This window comes from Zonotrichia albicollis, chromosome 10 (genome assembly GCF_047830755.1).
Source record: "Zonotrichia albicollis isolate bZonAlb1 chromosome 10, bZonAlb1.hap1, whole genome shotgun sequence".
Lineage (NCBI taxonomy): Eukaryota > Metazoa > Chordata > Aves > Passeriformes > Passerellidae > Zonotrichia > Zonotrichia albicollis.
The window spans coordinates 4895259-4915347 of NC_133828.1; the positions used below are offsets into that span (position 1 = coordinate 4895259).

The 20089-nt window shown below is 39.4% G+C and overlaps 1 protein-coding gene across 6 annotated transcripts in view; it reads left to right on the forward strand.

The window, feature by feature from the left end:
* Positions 1-20089, forward strand: part of LRP1B (LDL receptor related protein 1B) — a 639076-nt gene that overhangs the window by 18188 nt on the left and 600799 nt on the right. The gene's annotated exons all lie outside the window — the stretch shown is intronic.

Below are 20089 nucleotides of genomic sequence, written 5' to 3' on the forward strand. Positions count from 1 at the left end.
TGGAAGGCTGGGGTGAGGAAGACTCACTCATGCTTTTCCTCACTAAGATCCAATCGGTATGCAGCTCAGTTTACTGATATTTTTATTTGTGCTACTCCATACAGAGAGTTCCAGCACTTCACACCTAACAAGACATAATCCTGTGATTCCCTGTGCAGAGTTGCACATGTAGCTGCAACCACGAAGGCTTTTGTTTGTGTATGTGAATTAAAATACCTTGTTGACAGAAGGTAATTACAATCTCCAAGACTGGAAAAAAAAAATGTTATGCTTGTAAAAATTAGGAAATATGAGTTGTTCAGATTTCTTGCCTTGTATATATATTTTTCATCTGTCATTAATGACATTGTTAGGGACAATCCCGTTTAAACAGATTTCATGCGACTTTTTCAGAGTTATTGTGATCAAATTGTAAACCCTTTAAATCACACAAGAATTTTCAGGCAAAGCCATATAATTAATGAGGAAAATAAAGACTTGCCTATAGTGTGCCATCTGTTGATTTTTATTTAATTAGAAACTAATTTTCATAAGTCTGTCTCGCTTATATAAAATGTATACTAATAGTTAGATTTTAAAAAAGAGTATTTTTTAAAGTCTGAGAGGAAAAACATTTTGCCAAATATGTCTTGAATATTAAGTATTGCTAAATAGTATTTAACAAAAATCACATCTCTTGATTCCAGAACCCTTAACAATCTGTTCCTATTTGGGATTTGTCTGAATACTACTGAAAGGGCTTGAGCTTTTGGGTTTCAGATGTGCTTTCTTCATATTTTTTAACCTGTTCATTTTTTCATCAAAGGAGGTCACCTCTTCACCTTTCTTTTAATCTTTCCTCCCTTTCATTCCCCTTATTCCAGTGTTCTTTCCAGCTTGTGAAAGTCACTTAATCTCTGTTTGAAGCTGTACCTGATTTGCTCCGGCAGCACGGCTCCTCTTAGCAAGTTCATCCACGTGGATAAAGAGGAGGCTGCCTTTGACATTTCTGCTGCACCAGGAGGATGCAGCCCTGCCTTGTCCAAGAGCCACAAACAAGAGGTTATTTTGGGAATGCCATGGATTGGTGTGCATCACCCTGCCTTGCTTTGCAGTCACCGTGTCTTTGAGACGTGTTGGGATATCTGCTATCAGTGCATGAATAATGCTGCTATTTATAACTTGTTTGCAGGCAAGAGAGACCTGTCCTGGCCCTGGCCACCACGGGAGGCAGTCTGCCTGCATGGAAATTGAGTTTGTTTTGGTCCCTTGCTAAAAACAGTCCAGGCTCCACCACTCCTCAAGGTGAGGAGGTGTCTGTGAGCTGTCCCTTGGCCAGGCACAGCTCTCTCTGTGCCCAGGTGAGCCCAAAGCCAGGCTCCTGGGGGAGCTCTTGTTTTTCCTATGCCAAGTCCTTAAACCTTCTTAGCTACAAACCTGCACACAAGCACGGTGAGAACATGGCCATCCTCCCACCTGGCATCTTTATTCCAGCAACCTGCTTGGAAATGGATTTTCTTCCCCCTGGTCTCCTTATGTCTGGTCTGCTGAGCACAGGCAGGGCGCTGGGGCTCTGGAGCTCGCTGGCTTGTGCCTCACTTGTATTATTTCCTTTTGTTCCTAGACACAGCAGATTAAGAATTGCTTCCTCTCCCCCTTGCATGGTAAGCCAGGACTAACAAAAACTAAAGATAAATCTGTTACTGCAGCTATTAGGGAATGGGGTGAGGGAAAAGGTTCAGGATTGGCAGGTAATAGACACGTAAAACTCATCTTCACAAGATATTCCCAAAGTCATTATTCAGTGAAGAATCTTATAAATGAGGGGGTTACTTAGCAATTGCATTCTCAAGTATAATACATTTTTCACTTAATTTGCCTTTGCAAGCTGATTTTTCTTGAACCTACAAAATTGAATTCCTTCCTAAGTGGAGGACCAGTTACCAAAAGAGTGTGAGGTGTATATTGGGTGTATGTTGATTTGGGGGTTATCTGGTAAAGGAAAAAAGATGCTTTCAGGAAGAGACCATGCAGATAAATAAAAATTTGTCCTTAGATGAGATCAAGACACCCAATCTGTGAATGTGAGGAGCTGCCAGACTTCAAATGTCACCTCTTAACTCATGATGAATGTGGGTCTAAAGGTGAACAGACTGGAAAACTGTTGGAGTAGGTGTTTTTAAAAAAAAAAAAAAGAAGAAAAAAAACCAAAACAGGTTTCTCTTCGCATGATTGCAGGGAAGGTTGGGAAGTCTGACTCAACTGTAGTGAGTAAAATGGCCAGAGGAGTCCTCAGGTCTTGAACCAAAAAAATATTAGGGTGAGATAGGTAGTTTTAGGAAAAAAAGGATGAATGAAAGGTGGGAGATGACCTTAATTTCTTAAGAGTATTTTCTTTTTCTTTCCTTGTTCTACATTAATAGCTCTACTCTGTAAAGCTCCTGCATTTATTCTGGAATAACCATCCCTGGAGCCTCAGCATTTTTATTGAAATACATTTTGAAAAAAGCTCTAAATGGAAGTTTAGCAACCCCTCTCCTCCAATAAAGATTGTTCAATAAAATCAAAACTGTATTCCTTGGCCCAAATCCATGTGTCTGATTCTGCACAGATGCAGAGCAAAACCTGCTGCAAGACAAGGAGGGCATCTACCACATGAACTTTGTCCTTGTTTCTTGTTTTCTTTTACCTCTGCATGCCCCTTTTTATGATTTTGGTGCAGTAGAAATTTCTGAGGTGTTTTAGGTGTGAGCCTTACCTTCACATCTTCTTGACAGATGTTTTAAAGCAGCTCTGAGAAGGATCCTTTTCTAAAACAGCACCCATGATTTTATAGTGGGAAGCTCTGTGTTCACAAACCCCCATTCTTTCTTTGTTTTGTTTTCAGTTGCTCCTGGACCAGCCTGCCTTCAGAACTGGTTGATGAACCTCTTCCATCCCACGCTGTTCTCTTTGTGTTTAGCTGTTTATTTCCCACTATACTCTTTAAAATCCTAATAGTTTTGTCTTCAGTGTGCTGTGCTTGGCATCAGCAATTTAGAATTTCCTTGCCAAGTAAGCACAATCTTTGTTTTGCTCAGGCAACACCTTCAGACATAAAAACTGGGAATGTAGTAAATCATATGGGGAGTAAAAAAAAAGTCTTCCTTTAAAAATACATCTAATAACTGTGTTTGTATTTCTTCCGTGGTATAGCAATAACTTCTAAGTGCTTTACCACTGTGGTGATTTCTAGTTCACTTTCAAAAATGCAGCTTATTGAAAGTGTCACTATTAATAGCATCCTGGTGGCACAATAAAGGATAATTCAATAGGATATCCCAGTTAAGCAGGGTACCGTGTTTACATTGGGTTCCTGCCCAGCAGCTGCTTATGCTGAAGTTCTGCACATAATTCAGGAATTAATCAAGGTGTAACCATGGGGACAATGCCAGGGTGGCCATCATAATGTGGCCTATAAAGACAAATTATATAATTCAGCTGCAGTTTGGTGTGATCATGGGCAATAAATTACTAATTTCTTGACCACCTTGGCCATATGGTAATGCTGTTGTTGCTGATGCTAGCCAGAAGAGGTAAAGGAAATGCAAACCCCTAATATTTATTGGAACAGACCTCAATTTTTCTTAAATGTCTATCCATAAAGTGTGAAATATAGGTTATTATTATTATTATTGTTATTATTATTATTGTTGTTGTTGTTGTTGTTGTAATATGCAGCAGCATAAGTGCATGTTTCTGGGTGCAGATTGCATGCACACTTGTGCATGTTTTCTGAGACAAAAGTGCTGGGAAAAACAACTGGTCAGTATTAGTGAGAATGAAGTAATTTAATTGGATTTTTTTCATTTTTATTTTTAGCTTGCAAGATAATTGCCTCATTATGGGTGGTAGATTCTGATTTTATTTTATCAGTGTTAATCAGATCTACATGCAGTTCCCAGAAAGATGTAGCCACTCACAAAAGTCCTTCGGATGCCCAGAAAAGGCTGTTAAAAATTGAATAGTTCAAATAGATAAAGATGGGATTTCTAGCAAAACAGCCATTTTGGGGGAGGGGAGTGCAAGAATAATTTTGTTTTGTTAGATTAATGGTACTATTTCAGTTCGGGCCTCCATTTAGAGCTCATCAAGACACCCATGGGAATATATGAATTAGTTTGTTTTAATTGGATTATTTAATTTGATTGTTTAAATTGCCTTTCTGTTTTTATTTGCAGCCCTTTTTTTTAGCCGAAAGCATTTTCAGATTTGGATTTGCATGTGTGCTTGTTTTGTATGCTCACTACTTTGATTCTCTTCCAAATGTCTTTTCTTTTTCCTTGGGAAAAAAAAAATGGTGAAAATTAATATGTTGGCAAAATTCAGCCATGAGTTCAGAGAGAGCTGTGAATAATGGATGCAGGATCTTTCTCTTCCACTGTGAAGGCAGTACAATATTATCCAGCTTGTTATTAAAAGTGCTGCATTTTTAATTACGCCCCAGAAATAAACAAATCAAATGCAGGAAACTTTTAGCCAGTATTCCATGAGTGGACAGATGGGGCTTGATCAGTTCTGCACTGGTTCAACCAGAGTGATGTACATGGGGCTGGATCTGGGTTTCCAGGCCAAGAACAAAACAAGTTTAGCTTTGAACCAGGCTTGTGGAAAGATAACCATGCAGGGGCTGACACGGGCAGAGATTCTGCCTGCATGTTACTGGAGTGTTACAGCACGAGGTGCTGTAATTCCTGACATTGTGTCAGTCTATAAAACTAATTGATCAGATGGGGCTGATAATTGTCTGCACGTGATTCTGGCAGAGCAGGCAGGAGCTGGGTTTGTGCAGCCTAAGGGAATCCTCCCGAACCATCCGCTCCCGGTCAATGGCAGCTTTGTCATCGACTGGAAGATTAAAGGGTTCAATAAGGTGAATTGACATAAATCAAAGTGATTTAACTCTGATTTAAACCAACAAGCAGAAAACTTTGATTTGAATAATTGATTTTAATCTAATTGTGAATTTATAGTGTTAGTGGTTTTCTCTGAGGCAAATTACTTGATTGGTGTATCAGGGTAAACGCACTGATTTGTGACCAAAGAGAAATTTAGTAGATACTTTTTTTGGCCTAACAGTGAAACACTCCTCTCCTCCCATATGTGTCTTTTTCACATGAGATCTGTATTCAACCCTAACTCTTCATCAGTTTTCAATTCCTGTTTGCAAAGTGAATGGGTGAGATTTAATTTAGTGACTATTAATTCACAAGATATATTAATTTTCATCTGCATTTATTTTAAAACTGGTTTCATGTGCATTTTAGTCACCATTTGGAGTGGATTTTTTGTGGACACTAGAGGGAGTACACATTGTTTCAGGAAGTTTTAGTTCAAACCAGGATGATCTAATCAGGCACTATAGAACTAGATCTGATGTTATAACTGATGTTTGTAGTCCAGTTTTTTATATCTTGGGTCATTTATGGAGGAGAAAACACGAAAAATATAAAGGCTGGGTTTTTCAAAAAATGAAAAAATAAAATATTTCTCATGTTTTCTATATTTCTCATGCTTTCTATGGTACAAAAGTGGCACTCTGTGTTCTCCAGCATAGTTTAAAATGCAGATCAGGCACAAAGTGGCCAGGCAGTGCAGACAGGCTTCAGGCTGGATTTGATGGCACTGCTGGATGTGAGGGAGGAACCAGCACCATCTGCTGCTCTGCTGGGCGAGGTGTTGATTCCCACTGGGCTCGGTGTTTTCCTTGCCCCGTCACAGGAAATGCCACAACATGGCATCCGGGCAATAGAGATAAGAATTGGAGGGTTGTTTTCAATTAAATGTCTAAAATCCCCGGATAAATAAAAAGAGAAATTAGGAAAACAAGGAAAAAGCAGTACTATGACACCCTCTGCTCCATCCTGCTTTCTGTATTATTAAGGATGTGTGTTGCCTGATTAAAATGAGATTGCTACAATCCAAAGTATCATTTGGGCAGCGACATGGAGTTGCTGACAGTGCATTAAATGGTTCAAGATGAATGAGGCTAGAGTGATTATAAAGAAAATAAAAATATTCCAAGTTTTCTAAAACATAGTAAGATTTGGAGCACTAGTGGATTTTGTGTGTGTATGTTTTCCCACTCTTTAGCCTTTTAACCAGTTTAAAGTCTGTGTCAATGTCTCCAGATTGGTTTCAGTAGTGTTACATACATTCCAGGGGAAATGTATTGGTTATAATAAGAATAGTTTGTCTCAGATGTAATTTTATTGGCTTGTGTTAAAAATGCATTGATTTTTTGGCTGAAATATTTGGGCTTCGGGGTAGATACATTTGTTCTGGTTAGGAGTGCACTGGAGTCAGTAGAGCTCTTGTGTTGCAGCAAATACATTTTTATTTAAAAGTAAATGTAACATTTGAAAGGATTAAATGGGCATTAATTGGTCAGGTGCTGTATTTTCAAACCTGCCATCAGTTCTAACATGAAATGTTCTGACACGTGAAAGAGCACAAGATCATCATATTTTTCATGTATGTAATTGTAAATCTTCTTCGTAATATTGTATTCTGTGTAATACTGTAATATTCTTACTAAAAATATATAAACCACATATACAAATAATATTTTCTCTTCCCATGTTAAAATCCATGGACAAGGCTGTCAAAGAGAAAATGTTCACTTGTTTTTTAGGGAGTGCCTCTTCTCTATTTTCCCCCCTCCTTATAGTTCTGCTCTGGTCATCTCCCATTGAAAAACTTGGTGTTACTCCCTTCTCTGTGATTTGTCACTAGCTCAGAGTTTTGACAGAATTGAAAGATCTGTGGAAATTACGGATATGATAAATCTGGATGAGCTTTGGCTGAGTTTGCTGTTCGTGTCAGCAGATGGAGCTCTGATGGACCTCAGCTCCATTGCCAGCACTGGAATTGCCTCAGTGGCTGGGCAGAGCCCCGTGCCTGGCACTCTGCTCCTGGCTTCAGAAATTAAATACATTATTTGTGTTCTTTGTGTTGTTCTTTTCCACACTAGACGTGAGCAGCTCTACCACAGATGGAGCAAGCAGGCTGTGGTGCAAATGGCTCAAAAAGCCAATATTTCTGTAATCAGCTGTACCTGTGACTGCTGTGCTCTCTGCTGTTTGACCACGTGTGGGAGGGAGGAGAAGCCTTCTCCTTGTTCCCTTCTCCTGCCAAATACCCTTCCCCCGATCACTCCGTGCCCTGAGCTTGAGGAGAATGACATGAGATGCAAAGTCTGTTTAAAATGTGCATAATTAGGCTAACCAGAATGGTGCCTGATACTAAGAAGGAATACCTGGATAAGATGTACAACACTTCCCTGTTCTGGAAGTGTTACCTGACATGTTCATCTGTCTTATGAACTTGAATGTTTTTTCCACATTTGGCTGTCAAACTACCCCAAAATCTCATGTAAGATTCCAATTCTGTTTATTCTCCCTTTAATTCATGTGAGTCTAAGGATATTTATTCAGACTCTAGCTACATACAGAAGTCCTATCAACTCTAATGGTTGTTACTTGCAGTTAAAGAAAGGCAAATAGACTTTTATGTGTTTTAAATCCTACTAGTATGGCTATCAAAAAATTAATGACTTACAAAACCAAAAGCAATCCTGCCACATTTAATATTCTGCAACTGCTAGTCAACTTATTATATGCATTAATCAATTTGTCATAAATGAACCCCTGTTTTATATACGGGCAAATAAAACAACCATGCAACAACATATTTTATTCATAAACCAATATGCAGGAAAGCAAATGGACATAGATTTAATGTCTCACTTTTTAAATAAAATATGGTTACATCAATCTGCTTGTTATACAAATTTATGTAGCCTATATGAATCAATATGCAATATGTATAAACTACTTTTCAATCTGGCATGTTTGGTACTTCATAATTACCTCAATTAAATGAAAAATTCCTAGTTTTAAGGAGTCCTAGGAGCAACTCAGATTTTAATTAAAAGTTTTACCTTGGTTTTAAAAAGGTCATATTAGCCAAGGGGAGATAATGTCCTTTTATAGAAGCACATCTTACTTCTGTTGCTAATTGATGTTATTTGCTGAAGAATAATTTATGCTGCTGTTAAGGCAAGAAAGAGGGAAAAAAAAATTCAGTAGTGTCGTTACAATTTTTTGAGAATTTTATTTTTTCAGTGCCAGAATGTTCATGCTTCATCCAGTAGATAAATAGTGTTTGAAAAAGAAGTGCATAGCAATATTTTTAATTGGTGGAAAATGTGATATTTTACTAATGAAGGAAAAGTGTCTGCCAGGATGTGTTTACTGGTGAGACAGCAGCCTGTGCTGTGTTCCACTGGGAAATTATATGTTAAAGCATGTACCTATCCTTTGGCTTTCAACCCAGTCCTGACACTTCTTTTCATTTTGGTTGGGAAAATGGACTGTGATGTTCAGCATGGAGTGTTTGCTCACCACTCTGAATGCATAATTACAGAAAAAGACTTCTAGGTACCTTTAAATACCTGGAGATTAAAATGAAAATAAGAAATAAAATGAACAAAACAATGTGACTCTTCAAAGAGAATGTGTAAAGCAAGATCTGAGTGTTATTCAAAAATCAAAATAGGCAGGCTTTAAATCCAACAAAATTTTTCTGAAGAGATGTTCCCCTCTGGTGCAAAATATTCTCTTTAGAAGACTGAGATACAAGGGGATTCATGATGGGAGGTGAATCAAACCAAGGGGAAGACAAACAATAGATTGACAAAAGCAATCAAAGGAACAGTATAAGCAAAATAAGAAAAGCAAAGGGAGTATTTTGACATCTTGATCTTTAAGAAACCTCTTCCCAGTCATCATAAACCCCTGAACTTGAAAGCAAGAGCTGATTCTGCTGATGTGCATCCCCTGTAGCCCCATCATTTCTGTCAAGGACAAAAAGGAGAACTTTTTGAGATGTGATTTTTCCTTTGCCATGCACATGACAATGGGATGCCCGGCCTGAGAACTGAGGAGTGTTTCAGTAGAATTCAAGAAACTGTGTATGGTGCTGATTCTATTGAGTTATTAATTTATTGACTCCATCACTGCTTCGTTATGAATAAACTGTGTGTTTAAGCCACTTCTTGATCCTAAAATGATTTAAGGAGAATAATTCAGAATTGTTGAATAGAATAACAGAATATCCTTTGTTGGAAGGGACCTTAAGGATCATCAAAGCCCAGCTCTTCTTGGTCTATCATGGGACAGCTCCAGGAATGTGCCTGAGAGCATTGTCCAAATACTCCTTGAGCTCTGGCAGCCTTGGGGCCATGATGATCTTTGTACCCCTCCTTTGGACACTCTCTAATGGCTTAATTTCTTCATTGTGTTTGTGGTGCCCAAAAGTGCCCCCAGGACTCGTGGTGTCTTTGTTGATCTCTGTTGCAGAGCTGCTGTTTGCCAGCCCTCTAATTTGTCCTGGCCTCTCTGCAGGGCCCCTTTACGAGGCACTGAAGTGAGACTGAAGGACCTGTAATTTCCAGGGTCATCCTTCTTGAAAATTGGGAAAACGTTTGCCAGCTCAACAGGGACATCTCCACATTCCCAAGACTGTTCAAAAATCATTGAGAGAGGCCTTGTGGTGATCAGCCAGCTCTTTATGTGTTCTCAGCTGAATCCCATCAGGCCCCATAGACTTACAGGGATCCAGCTGGAGCAGCAGATTCCACACAAGCTCAGGGTTGACTGGGACTTTACCATTCCCACAGTCAATGTTATTTCTACACTGCCTTTTGCTATCAATGCATTTAAATAATCTCACTGTTCCCCTAAGTTCTGGCCAACTTCAACTATAATTGAGCTCTGGGTGCACAAATTTTCTCTCAACAGTGGTGAGCAGCATCTCATTCCTCTCATGCCACCTGACCTTGCTTCCACTGGTTCTGTTCTTCTCTTTGTTTTTGCCTTAGCTCCAGAAGGCCATCCCTGGTCAGAAAAACCAGCTGGAGGATTTAAATCCTGCCTTGTTTACTTGTCTTCTGACATTTCAGAATTGCCTCTGCTTTTGGGGGATGTTGCTAGAAGGTGACCAACGCTGATGGACCCCAGCAGAGGTGTTTTCTTTGGTGCTTTTACTCACTCCCTGAGCAGCCTGAAATCTGCTCTCCTTGTGTCCATGTTTCATTTGGGCAGATTTCATTTGCATTCCTTCCTGTCACCATGTTTTAAACTCAATTCTTTCATGATTGCTGTGGCCACAATGGCCGCCAACCACACTCTGCTCACAGGCAGCAAATCAAGGAGGGCATCATTCCTGGCTGGTTCTCTCTTAAATTATCTCTGCCTTATATGTATGGAGTTGCATACAACTCCACCCTCTGCTTCCATTCTCAAGGGGGAAACTGGGTGACTGCCTGGTTGCAATTTTCATAAAATTGCAATTACATAAAATTCCTGTAACCACAAGGATGGAGCACAACATTGACAGATGCACACATAAGTTTGCTAAATTTTCAAAAGATAAATTTGCTAAGAGAGAGCTAAGACACCTTTTGTTAAGGCAGTTATAATTTAAGAGACATATTTACAAACACTTGCTGTTGGCTTGCTCTGAGAATCAAGGATCCTGCTGAGCATTAAAATTATTGAAAATCAATAAATTCTTAGTGTGCAGAAGGTCAGATGTGTTTCTAAAATACAGTGATGTACAATTAAATTATTACAGTGCATATGTGCCTTGTTTAAAAGATCTCTTTATGACAGATTGTTATTCCCCTCAATCTATCAAGTAGTTAATTTTAAATCCTAAGGAAACACATATCCATATGTATGTTACTCTAGAAAGTTGTTATGTTGCTTTGAGCATATCAACACATATTTTTAATGTGTTTGTGCTTCTGTTTTCCTGTCAAATGGATTTCAGAGCCATTGTTATCTTTTATGTTATTTACAAAGTTATCCCTCTGCTGTTCTACATTACAGCTCATGAAGTTTTACATGTCAACATTTTTCTTCTTCTCTTTTCTCCCCCTAGACATTACAGATCTGTCTTTACACCCCAAGCCTGCTGACTTTTCCTGCAAGTAACCTGGATCACTTGATCTGAAACATGAATTTTTGGAAATCTACTCTAAGGCATAGCATATAATTTCATTCATAGGTACCCAAATAAGTGATTAGATTAATCATCAATATTGCAAAGTTCTCTGAGCTTCCTGCAAAGTCAGACAAGAGTTGTGCATTATTTGGGTTTGTGAGGTGGGGTCAGTGGGCTCTGGTTTTAAAAGTCTTGGTCCAGGTTCTTGCTATTGCCAGGCCAGTGGACTTAGGCTGTCTGTCTGTCTGTTGTGCTCTCTCAAAGGGTACCTGCAGTGTCAGATGATGCTTTGGTGTTTGATGACAAAATTCTGCTGTCTTGTGGAACCAACTGCTGGTTCTGTGGCCTAGAAATCTTGCAGAGTCTGTTCTAACTTTATGTTGGCAGTAATAACAGTCACTCTACCACTGCTTGTCAACACTCCTCAAATTATCTTGAAAGTTCTGAATCATCAGTGTAATAATTAGTAAAAAGCTCATTAAAAAAGATAAAGGATAATTGAACTAAGGGGTTTCCCAGTCTGCCTCAAAGACAGCAGAAGAGTGGAGATGGTTTGTCTCAGAGCATTATCACCATGGTGGTTGGTAACCTGTGCCTGGTCTCATAAAAAAAAAAAACCAAACAAAACCCCAAAAACACCAACAAAAGAAAATAAAACTGTTAATCACTCCCCCAATGTGTAATGTGTATGTTTAAATGAAAAATGAAGTTCAGTGGTTTGAATGCTGCCCCTGGGCAGTGAGGAGCTGGATAGAGATGAATAGTGTTTATAGAGAATAGAGAAATAGTAGAGCTGGAAATAGTGTTTCCACCTGTGTTTGAGAGGAGACTTTCTCTGGTTTTGGTGACATTAGGAAGCGGTCATGATTTGCAGCAAGGGAAATTCCAGTTAGAAAAAAAAAAAATTTCGTCATGAGAGAATCTTCAGTTGTAGTACTGGTGCCTAGAGGAGGTGTGATATTTCCATCCATGTCCAGTAGTAAACCTGTCCTGCTCCAGGGCAAACGGGTTTAACTCTGAATTTAATTCTGCTTTGAGCAAGGGGTTTGGACCAGAACCTTTGAAGGTCTATCCCAACTTACAGGGGGAAAACAGGAGGGTCCAAGTAGTATTACAGTCTTGAAAGATTTTGAATCACCTCCCCTATTATGCATTTAAGAAAATAAAAGGTACATCAGTCAGCCTGTTGTTAGATCAGCCCCTGCAAAATGCAAGAGCTATGAAAGAAGGCTTAAAACCTTACCTAAAATTGCACCAAAATAATGAGTTCCTTGAACAGACAGTCCCATAGTTGAGGCCAGATATACACATATATCCAGTTAGCCTAAATCACGGTCTATTAGAAAAAAGATTTGTGAAAGCTATGGTGTCTGAGCAAGCCATTATTGTTCATAGCACAAAATATCAAAAGTTCAGGAAAGAGCCACAATGTAAATTTGCAAAGGGAATTTTCAGAATACAAAAGGCTTTTCTTTAGAAAAGCTGTTTTGCCTGTGAAAGTGTTTCTAACCAGTGCAGTTATTGCTACAAGACACACAGGGTAGCTGCTTATACAGTGATGGCATCATAATGTCAGCCTCAGAGGTGGGTTTTCACAGCAGCCCAGCTTTGGGTTGCAAAGCTGGTTAAGGTGGATACGATGAGTGGCTTGATAAAGTGGAGAAAGACAGGTTTTTCTTTGCACAGTGACATTGATCCTTGCAGGAATTGTAACAAAAGCCACCGAGCCTCGCCAACACAAAACCAGCTGGAAAAGAATAAAAAGACTGGCAGAAAAAGTTCAGCTTCAGCAATGCAGCTTCAACCTGGGCTTGTCAGAAGTGGTGTTGACCCTCAGGCACAGGGAGCCTTGAATTTCACTTGCCAATGCTCCAAATGTGATGCAGAGTACATGGTGTACTTGGGTCTCTATTAAAGGCTGTATAGCAGTGTTTGTCCTGCTGCACTTGCACAACAAAAATTAAAGGGTGTCTCCAGCTTTCTTGTTGGACCAGAGGTAGTAATTAACTTGAGGGTTAATGTGGGGGGAAATAAAAAGAGAAATTGGAGAATAAAAGCAAACAGTTCCTAAACAGTGCTTGGCAGGATCAGCAAATAAGGTACCCATACGATGATGGGTGGAGATTCTGCTTAGTTGTGGGGCCTGCTTAAAGACCACAATGTTTTGGAGAGGAAAAGCTTCTCTGGGACGGGACAGAAGTGTGGGAAAATATAAATTATATTATTCCTTCTAAATTAATAAATGTCTCAATTTCTCTGAAAGCCTGTAGAAATTAAGAAATATCAGCTTTACGTTCTTCTGGAATAGTCTGCATGTAGTATGTAGTATTTATAGTCTGGAATAACAGCAGCCTTGTTTTGATTTCTTGATTTTTTCTTATTTTAAGTTAAAAAGTTGGAAAGTCATTTATCTCATAATTAATGTCTAATTACTGAATCTATCTGTTTCAAAGTGTTTGTTTCCTTGTTTAGACATGCCTATCTAATATATTACTATAGTAGTCATTGGAAAATTTAAAAATATTTAATGAATACTTCTTGTTAATCCAGATATCAGAAGTACTTCTTTGATAATCAAGAATAATGGTGTAAAACTGTGCTATTTAATGAGTGATGGCCTTAATGCACCCTTTGAAATGACTTTCCTCATTTGGACCTGTAATCTCCTACAAACAGTTTTCATTTCCTTTTGGGTAGTATGGAAGTTCAGAAGAATGCCACTTATCGTTAAATTGGCATGCTCATCTAGAAGAATAAAGGATTTCAGTTTTTGAGTTTTGACAGCACCTTTGGGTCAGTTTCTGGATTTAGCTGTTTGTTCAGTCTTCTCAAGCTACACTAATATGAATTCCTGCACGTATGAAAAAGCTTTGTGAAGCATTACATGTCTACAGACTTTTCTGTAAATGTAGCAAGGAAAATCAGACAAGATGGGTACATCAGGGGGAAAAGTCCTGGCTGAGCAGTCAACTTGCAATAAAAATAAGAGAAGTAGAGGCTGTGTAAATTAATGGCTGAAGTAGCACAACATCCTTTTTGAAGGTGCAGACCAGAAGTGTGAGGAGAAGACTGACTCAGGCAAGATGTTATAAATCACCAACTTTAAGCATTCTGTTTCTTCTCAGATTTAGACAAACACTAATCCCAACCAAGCCACTGTGTATTCCATATTCATGAATGAAAAGCCTTTTTTTATTGTCTGCTTCAAGGAAATTGTTCCCAGAACTCAGATTATCTTCTGAAGTTGAAAATTTTGGATGAACAGGTGAATTTTGAGAACTGGTTAAACAACAGAAAAATGAATAAATGTCAACCCCAAGCATAACCAAAGCAGTTTCCATAGGAACACAGATGTGTAGCTCCTGTGCATGACAGATTTAGCAATTTGATTGCATGTTTGTTCTGACCATGCAATTGAAAAAAAGCCATTTTTGAGCTCTAGTATTTGAGGATCCTAACAAGGGTGTTGTGCTAATGGCTCCTGAAATACCCCTAAACTCCTGTGTGAACATTTGTAGCTGTAAATGGCTCACAAAGAATCAGAAGCAGAAATTGTTAGGTGATGAGTTCCAGGTTAGCCTTGGCAAAGTGCTTTGCCTATGGCTAGGATGAAGAAAATGTGCATGGACACATCCTTTAATGTGTGCCTCGGAGATTTGGGAAGCCAAAGCTGAGGTGACACTGAGCAGTGACCTTTATCCAGGAAATGCTGTGTTTCTCTAGGTTGCCATGAGGGTCAGTGTTCTCTAATGCTCCTGTGTAGTCCCCTCCAGGGCTCTGCAGCCTCTCCTGCTGCTGACTCTCCTCTCATTGCCAAACTAAACATTAAAATCAACCAAAGTCTCTCAAGACAAAAGCCACATTTCATAGAGCCATAGAATGGTTTGGGTTGGAAGGGACCTTAAAGATGCTTTAGCTCCAATGCCCTTCTGTGGATGGGGACACCTCCCACTATGGCAGGTGGCTCCGAACCCCTTCCAACATGGCCTTGGACACTTCCAGTGATGGGGCAGCCACAGCTCTGTAGAGGTGTGTGACTCCCTGAAGACTTTTAGAAATATAATTGATTACAGTTAACTTTTTGATTAATGTGAAACATTCCAGTGTCCAATAACTTGTTCTGGCTGAGCTTTGTAGCCTAATGAGTTGAGTCTGCATGAAACTTTCTAATCTGCATAAAGGTCAACCAGTCAATAATTCTAGCTTCTGCGGTTTTAACACATTGAAGTGTTCACAAAGATGAAAAAGCTTCTGTGCTAACTCAAGTGGCCTTACCTTTTTTTTTTTTCTTTTTTCTTCTCAGATTCAAAGTCACAACCTGAGTGATGCTTTAAGTTTTAGCTTTCATATTTTTCAGATTCTGTACTGTCTTAGTGTGTAACTCTAAACTTCATATAAAGTGTTAGTAAGTTCTCTTCACAGCTGAGATAGACAAAACTTTTCCCAGCCTGAGAACCAAGGACACCATTGCAGCTTCAGGCCCAAAAAGTGTAAACACCAGTGAATTGAGGAGAGCAGTCTGGGAGGATGGGACTTCATAACCTGAAGCTGTAATTGGACAATTGACCCCAGTATGTCAAAACTTATAAAAGTGTGAAAACTTGTGACCATTTTGGGTCCATCTGGGGTAGAGTCACGGCCGGGCTCTTGTACTGCCCAAGGTGCAACCTTTGAAAGCCTTTTATGAAATCCCTACTTTATTCCTTTAACTCTGTCTAGCCCCTGTTCCAGGGAGCCTCTCCAGCCATCGTGAACCCTCTGTTGTGGCACTGTGCCTCAGCAGATGCCAGTGGCACTTGACTGCCTCGGAGATACCGTGCCATGACTTATGTCTCTTATTTCTGCTGTAGTTATAAGGAGTATCTAAATTGGAACATAAATTGTCTCTGGTTAATTCTTTCATTAAATGAGCAATGTGGACTGCTAAGCATTATTATTCCCATTTTACAATTGAAGAAATGCAGTTAGCGATGTCTCAGTGATGCGGATGTGAATATTTAGTTGCATATCTGCACTCTCATGAGTATCATAAATAAGCCCAAAATCTGGCATGTTTCAACTGTTGGAGTCATTGAAAAGAGACTGATAATGAAGATAAATTTGTGCATATGCTGTACTTGTTCTGAATGTACAATCGCTGCTTATTTCTGCAAGAATCAAAGGCGAGCTCTGAACTCTGGCTACTGAATGCTCCAGGAAAATGTGAAAGCTCAAAAAATTCAGTCCCAGAAGGGATTTAGTGATACCATTGATCTCTTTGTTGTAGCAAGCCCAGGCACTTTAACAGAGATGTTCACATTTAGACGCCCTTTTTCATTGGTATATGATTTTCTGGAGATAAGGATGCACATTACAATCTGGTGGTATTTTTCAAAGATTTGTCTTTTTAAAAAAAAAAAAAAAAGTTATTTTGTTACAGATCACTTATTTTTGCAAGATGCATGTTACCTTTCAGAACAGTGGGAGTACAGGACTGGGTGTTTGTAAATATTTTCTTACATTCCCAGACATTTTGTGTATTGATGTATGGGTTTCAGCACTTCAGTTAATCAAGGATGTCTGAATGGAGCATCAAGAACACTGAGCTCTGAGATGTGTCTGTGGCTGCTCTTGAAGTATTTGAGTTGTGAAACAAAGAAATGGATTTCACCAATTCAACTTTCACAGTGTGACTTCTTAAAATATTTAATTTAGGCTCCTCAAATCACCGTGCAAAACCAGAATGTAAGTTAGTGGTGAAAATTGAGACTGGAGTCAGATTTTTTTTTTTCCTCCAATACGCAGTGTTTTTCCAGATCCAGGAAAGGATCTGGTGTGGCACAGCTGAAATACCTGTGTGGGTTGTGCTTTCCTTGTCTGGCGTGAAGCAAACACATGGGGTCATGCAGATCGAAATGACTATTTAAGCATAACATGATGTTACTATTCATTGCACCGGATGATGATGTTATTAAAATATTCCAGGAATACAGAGCCTTTCGGCACACAAATGCTCCAGGGCTGTAATTAGGTAGTTGGGAGTTTTCTTTTTCCTTTTGTGGCCTGCCACCAGAGCTGGGGCATTGGGGATCTCACAGGCACATTGAAACCTTGTCAGTTTGTGGAGAGCTGAGTTCCTTGGTCAGATGTATTTGTGAGATCCTGCAGGGAGCTGAGGAAATCTATGTTTGAAATACCCTGTGTCCTGCAGAGAGAGCTTTCATGTAGGCACTTGCTGCAGATCTTGGAGGAAACGCTGAACTTTTAAGTGCTCACTGGTGTGTGTCTCATCCAGCCCAAGGGAAATAATTGGGAAGTGTTTATAAAATACAGCCTTGCCATCAGCGTTCGGAGGGGAATGGGAGAAAATGGGATCCTGTGGTGTGGCAACTGTACTCAGAATTGTAATAAAACAGCTGAAGAAAGAAGATTTGTGTGATGTGTTGTAACTAGAAAGAAGATCAGAAGCTGCCACATCTGCAGGCTTGTTGTGGAGTAAATGAGAAATATTTTTATTTCTTATTTCATTATCATTATGCCAGTCATTTAAAACCATTCCTGAAGAATAGTGAGTGGCTCAGTGCTAGGAAGAATTGCATCTTTTCTGCAGGCCGCTTTGTGTGAATATAGGATTTTTTTCTCCATAATGGGAATGTTTGTTGTTTTACCATCAAAACAGACACACCATGTGTACATCTGCCTATTAGCATACGAATGACAAAATTGCATATAGAAATGTGATGATCATATTTAACAGCGGGGGTCACATTTGGGTACAACATCTGTCAGTTCTTTGTGACCAGCATAAGAGATTGCTTTAGGGCCATTGCATTGTGTGGGATTAATCTAAATTAAAGTTCTGATTTAACTGTTATTCCTAGTCCTTGAATAAACATGCAAACTCTGACTTAGTCTAGAAAGCAGGAGCAGAGGGTGCAGAGTTTGCCCTGTGCTGTTTTGTGGGGTGGAGTGTTAGTGTTGGAGTAGAATAAATCTCATATACTCTTAAACTTCCACAGAGTGAATTCTGCTTCTTCCTCCAATTCCCAGTGTGTAAATCAGGGGTAGCTCAAGGAAGCTGCAGGGTTGCTCTGATGCAAACTGAGTGCTTCTTTCCCTGATAGCATCAGAATTCACAGCTTCAGTAAAGTTTTTCATGTATGCACTCATCTTCAGATTCCTGAAATAGAAATGATCACAGGCTGGTGCCCTCAGACCAGCTCTGCTCCCCATGGGCAGAGGACTCATTATGTTAATCACTATGGAAAGGATGCATTTCATGGGAGAACAGAAAAAACATTTTTTCTCACCATTTTTAGACAGCCTTTCAAGAAAGCTGCCTTTTTTCAAGTGCCTGCAGTATGAAATCTCAGATATTGTTCAGTATGGGATGGATGTGAGAAGGGTTGCTGGGTGATGCCGAGAGTGGCTGCACCCTCTGAACATCTGGGGGGCTTCTGTATCTGCAGCGTGCACATCTCCACCCTGCCAGCCACAGTCTGTGCTGGAGGGGCACAATTTCTAATGCAAAGTAAAGCAGACTCAGAAAAAACAGTTGCACAAATTTCTCCTTTCACTTCTGCAGTTTGCTTTTAGCCTAAATAAGACAGCTCTGATTTATCCTATGTAGGGGAACAGGGGGATTTTATTCTTTAAAGTATTTGCTTCATCTACAGCGTGCTTGACAATAAAAACATCTCAACATCCCAATGCTGTTCTCCCATCTATGGGGTTCAGAGGTCAGTGTGGTTAAACCCCTTTACCAAACCAAGAGTGGCTTAAGGCAAAACAAATTAGATGGGAAAAGAAGATTTCTAAACAGTATTTTTTTAAACCCCCATGCATTTGGAGGAGATTGGTAAACAGATCAAAATGATCTTTCCAAGGAAGCTGATTGTCCTCTCACCCATGGGACAGTGGGTAGAGAAAGGGGTCACGGCTGGTTCAGATGACATGGAACATCTTTGAATTTGCCAGTGCCACAGATCCCCTTCTGCTTTTTTCCTCTGACCTGTGTTTGCTTCACTGTCAAGCTTTGTGTGAATAATGTTTGAAAGTATTGACATCTAAAGAGTAAGAGCAGTGATGTATGAAAGGCAGCATTTTACAAACTCCAGATGATACATCTTAGTGTTTAATCATAGACTCAAAATCACACATCACAAAATTGTGTTTATGGGTTTTTTCCCCTCTTTGCATACAATTTTGATAAACCAGAATTTCTTCAAGGTATTGTATGAAATTCTCTCAAAGGAGGCAAAGGGGATTGTTTTGTGGCTCCATCAAAGTGTTTAAAGAACATAAACTTGCCTTTCATGATATTACCAATGAAATGCTTATTTTGGAGTTGTTTCCATCATCCAAGACTTTCTTTGAAGAGGAAGTCAGAAGGTCAAGATTTCACAGACTGTTCTCTCCATGGACCTCTTCTGTGTGTATGGGTTTTTGATTCAGAGAATGATGGCTGGAGTTTGAAAACAGTTTAGAGCATAGCAGCAGTGAGTGATCTCAGGGGGAAGGTTTTTAAAGGCCCAGAGGGGCACAGAGCAGCTGCACCCCTTAGGAAGATCCATGAACTGAGTAAGGAGGACTCTGCTGCTGCCCTGGGGAGGTTCCTGGGTAGGTACCTAATGTGGGTTTTTATTGTCATGTCCAGAATGACGATTTTGAAGTTATTGACACTCTGCTTTGAGCATATTAGAAATTACAAGCAATAGAATCACTGTAAACCTTTGCCTGTGTGATATAAAAGTCCATCTTTTCCAAAGAGAGAGCTACAAAAAACCCATCCCTTCTTTCCTCTGACACCTCTTACAGGTACAATGTCGTGGTGCTGTTCTTTATCCAGCTCCACATCAACTTATAAGGAATCCATTTGGAGTGTTTCTTTATCTTTTGTTCTTAATTTTATAAATTAATTCTTTTTAGAATGGCTTTTAGACCATGTAGACTTCTGTTACTGCATCAATCTTGGTGAATGCAGTGGCAATATTTTTTATATTAATAGTAATGCATTAAGTTAGAATAAATCAGTGCCAAATTATTTACTGCCCTCTTATGCAAAGTACTGCACATCCCCAGG